Raw genomic sequence first — 4,811 nt, 5'->3', positions numbered from 1 at the left:
GGAGTGCAGTGGCACATCTTGGCTCACTGCAGCCTCTACCTCCCAGGTTCAAGCGATTCTCCAGCCTCAGCCTCCCAAGTAGCTGTGATTACAGGCCCTGCCACCATGCCTGGCTAGTTTTTGTATTTTTAGTAGAGATGAGGTTTTGCCATATTGGCCAGCCTGGTCTGGAACTCCTGATCTCAAGTGATCCCCCTACCTCGGCCTTCCAAAGTGCTGCGATTACAGGCATGAGCCACTGTGCCCAGCCTGACTTCATCTTATTAATTACATCTGCAACAACTTTATTTCCAAATAAGGTCACATTCTGAGGTTCCAGAAAGAACATGACTTTTGGGGGCACACTATTCAACCCAGTTCAGGGGGCAGCCTTCAGCCGACGGGGGAGGTGAGTGTGTAGCCAAATGCTCCAGCCACCCCATCCTCTGGTGGCACAATTCCAAGACGTGTTCCACATGAATTCCCAGAGGTTCCCCGGTAAGACTAAACCTCAACTGCCACAAGAGCCCTGCTCATTAATGTACCCATTATTGACTTTTCTTATTTCTCGGTCTCAATTTCCCTACTTCTTCATTTGGGCTTCCTAGGATCACCACCCAAATAAACTACCTGTCCCCAGGTTTTTTGGTTTTTTTTTTTGTTTTGTTTTTTGGCGGGGGGGAGGGCAGGGAACTCAAATGCATGACCTATTTTCGGTTAAAAGTGAAAAGAGATTCTTGTCTTCTGTCCAAGTTGGTCACTTCCCTGTGCCAAAGTGAACAGTAGCCAACATGTCAGGGTGGGAGTCGTATTACAAAACTGAGGGCGATGAAGAAGGAGAAGAACAAGAAGAGAACCTTGAAGCAAGTGGAGACCATAAATATTCAGGAAGACATAGTTTGATTTTTTTGGTTGATGACTCCAGGGCTATGTTTGAATCTCAGAGTGAAGATTTGACTCCTTTTGACATGAGCATCCAGTGTATCCAAAGTGTGTACATCAGTAAGATCATAAGCAGTAAGAAAGATCATAAGCAGTAAGATCATAAACAGATCATAAGCAGTGAGATCATAAACAGTGAGATCATAAGCAGTGAGATCATAAACAGTGAGATCATAAGCAGATGATAAACAGTGAGATCATAAGCAGTGAGATCATAAGCAGTGAGATGATAAGCAGTGAGATCATAAACAGTGAGATCATAAACAGTGAGATCATAAGCAGTGAGATCATAAGCAGTGAGATCATAAACAGTGAGATCATAAGCAGATGATAAACAGTGAGATCATAAGCAGTGAGATCATAAGCAGTGAGATGATAAGCAGTGAGATCATAAACAGTGAGATCATAAACAGTGAGATCATAAGCAGTGAGATCATAAGCAGTGAGATCATAAACAGTGAGATCATAAGCAGTGAGATGATAAACAGTGAGATCATAAACAGTGAGATCATAAGCAGTGAGATCATAAACTGAGATCATAAGCACTGAGATCATAAGCAGTGAGATGATAAGCACTGAGATCATAAACAGTGAGATCATAAGCAGTGAGATCATAAACAGTGAGATCATAAGCAGTGAGATAAGCAGTGAGATGATAAGCAGTGAGATGATAAGCAGTGAGATGATAAGCAGTGAGATCATAAACAGTGAGATCATAAACAGTGAGATGATAAGCAGTGAGATGATAAGCAGTGAGATCATAAACAGTGAGATCATAAACAGTGAGATGATAAGCAGTGAGATCATAAGCAGTGAGATCATAAGCAGTGAGATCATAAACAGTGAGATGATAAGCAGTGAGATCATAAACAGTGAGATCATAAGCAGTGAGATCATAAGTAGTGAGATCATAAGCAATGAGATCATAAGCAGTGATCGAGATCTCTTGGCAGGGGTGTTCTATGGTACCGAGAAAGACAAAAATTCAGTGAATTTTAAAAATATTTACATCTTACAGGAGTTGGATAATCCAAGTGCAAAACAAATTCTAGAGCTTGACCAGTTTAAGGGGCAGCAGAGACAAAAACGTTTCCAAGACCTGATGGGCCACGGATCTGACTACTCACTCGGTGAAGTGCTGTGGGTCTGTGCCAGCCACTTTAGTGATTTCCAGTTCAAGATGAGTCATACGAGGATCATGCTGTTCACCAGTGAAGACAACCCCCATGGCAATGACAGTTCTAAAGCCAGCTGGGCCAGGACTGAAGCCGGTGATCTCCGAGATACAGGCATCTTCCTTGACTTGACGCACCTGAAGAAACCTGGGGGCTTTGACATATCCTGGTTCTACAGAGATACCATCAACATAGCCGAGGACGAGGACCTCAGGGTTCACTTTGAGGAATCCAGCAAGCTAGAAGACCTGTTGCGGAAGGTTCGTGCCAAGGAGACCAGGAAGCAAGCACTCAGCAGGTTAAAGCTGAAGCTCAACAGACATAGTGATCTCTGTGGGCATTTGTAATCTGCTCCAGAAGGCTCTCAAGTCTTCTGCAATAAAGCTTTATCAGGAAACAAATGAACCAGTGAAAACCAAGACCCTGGCCAGGTGTGTTGGCTCACGCCTGTAATCCCAGCACTTTGGGAGGCTGAGGCGGGCAGATCACCTGAGGTTGGGAATTCGAACCAGCCTGATCAACATGGAGAAACCCCGTCTTTACTAAAAGAATACAAAATTAGCCAGTCGTGGTGGTGCAAGCCTGTAATCCCAGCTACTTGGGATGCTGAGGCAGGAGAATCGCTTGAATCCAGGACGCGGGGGTTGCGGTGAGCCGAGATTGGGCACTGCACTCCAGCCTGGGTGACAAGAGCAAAACTCTGTCTCAAAAAAAAGAAAAAAAAAGAAAAAGAAAAGAAAAAAAGAAACAAACCAAGACCTGGACATTTAACACAAATACATGCAGTTTGCTTCTGCTTAGCGATACCAAGAAGTCTCAGATCTATGGAAGTCAACAGATTATACTGGAAAAAGAGGAAACAGAAGAGCTAAAATGGTTTGATGATCCAGGTTTGATGCTCATGGGTTTCAAGCCCTTGGTAATGCTGAAGAAGCACCATTACCTGAGGCCCTCCCTGTTCATGTACCCTGAGGAGTCGCTGCTGATTGGGAGCTCAAACCCTGTTCAGCACTCTGCTCATCATGTGTCTGGAGAAGGAGGTCATAGCATTGCGCAGATACATACCCCGCAGGAACATTCCCCGTTATTTTGTGGCTTTGGTGCCACAGGAAGAGGATTTGGATGACCAGAAAATGCAGGTGACTCCTCCAGGCTTCCAGCTGGTCTTTTTACCCTTTGCTGATGATAAAATGAACATGCCCTTTATTTATTTATTTGTTTGTTTGTTTGTTTGTTTTTGAGACGGAGTTTTACTCTTGTCACCCAGGCTGGAGTGCAATGGTGTGGTCTCGGCTCACTGCAACCTCTGCCTCCCGGGTTCAAGCGATACTCCTGCCTCAGCCTCCCGAGTATCTGGGATTACAGATGCCTACCACCATGCCCAGCTATTTTTTTGTGTTTTTAGTAGACAGGGTTTCACCATGTTGGCCAGGCTGGTCTTGAACTCCTGACCTCAGATGATCTGCCCGCCTCGGCCTCCCAAAGTGCTGGGATTACAGGCGTGAGCCGCTGTGCCTGGTGAAGATGCCCTTTACTGAAAAGGTCATGGCAACTCCAGAGCAGATAGACAAGATGAAGGTTATCATTCAGAATCTCCGCTTCACATACAGACGTGGCAGCTTTGAGAATCCCGTGCTGCAGCAGTACTTCAGGAACCTGGAGGCCTTGGCCTTGGATTTGATGGAGGCTGAATAAGCAGTGGACCTGATATTGCCCAAGGTTGAAGCAATGAATAAAAGACTGGGATCCCTGGTGGATGAGTTTAAGGAGCTTGTTTACCTACCAGATTACAATCCTGAAGGGAAAGTTACCAAGAGAAAGCACCATAACGAAGGTTCTGGAAGCAAAAGGCCCAAGGTGGAGTATTGAGAAGAGGAGCTGAAGACCCACATCAGCAAGGGCACGCTGGGCAAGTTCACTGTGCCCATGCTGAAAGAGGCCTGCGAGGTGGACGGGCTGAAGAGCACGCTAAAGAAGCAGGAGCTGCTGGAAGCCCTCACCAGGCACTTCCAGGACTGACCAGAGGCCATGCAGCCACCCTTCCACACCGTGCCCAGGCTGCCTGGCCTTGTTTTCAGCCAGTTAAAATGTGTTTCTTCTGAGCTAGGAAGAGTCTGCCCAACAGAAGTCAAGGGACTTTAAGTTTTTGAGACTTTCTGTTGGCATGGTGATGGTGTAGCCCTCCCACTTTGCTGTCCTTACTTTACAGCCTGAATAAAGAGTCCTAAGTTTGTACTATTAAAAAAAAAAGTGAAAAGAAAATGAGCCTCAGGCCTTTTGTCTGTTCAGTATGCCTTATCACAGGCAGCTGGGAGGCTTTTCTAGGGTCCTGTAATGATGGTTTTTGCTCCATGTTGGTTTAAGCAGGTTTCTGGGGGCCCACAACACCTTAGATGAGTAGGTGGGAGCCTGCTAGGGAGGGCTGGGTTGGGAAAGTGGGATATATGTCTATAGCTGGTGCTAGGCTTGTGGCTTTACGTAGAATGACTTTGCTAACTTGTGTCATCGAGGTTGACGATTTTATCAGTTATTCCCAAGAAATAGTATAAACGTCAAGAAATGTTTCTCAAACCAAGGGAATCCAATGATAGCAACCGACGGAAGATCTAGGGAAGGTGGAACATATGGTGATAATGTCAATTGGGAATTTCTAATATCTAATATTCATATTATGCCATATCATCTATAGCATCCACCAGCTCTGTGGTTTTGTTC

General features: G+C 45.3%; 1 pseudogene; it reads left to right on the top strand.

The window, feature by feature from the left end:
• The first annotated feature begins 325 nt into the window (after positions 1–325).
• LOC102133232 (X-ray repair cross-complementing protein 6-like) lies at positions 326–4,142 on the top strand (annotated as a pseudogene).
• Positions 4,143–4,811: the final 669 nt, after the last annotated feature.

Source organism: Macaca fascicularis, chromosome 9 (genome assembly GCF_037993035.2).
Source record: "Macaca fascicularis isolate 582-1 chromosome 9, T2T-MFA8v1.1".
Taxonomy (NCBI): domain Eukaryota; kingdom Metazoa; phylum Chordata; class Mammalia; order Primates; family Cercopithecidae; genus Macaca; species Macaca fascicularis.
The sequence above is the reverse complement of the archived record's forward strand: the minus strand, read 5'-3'. Positions and strand labels throughout refer to the sequence as shown.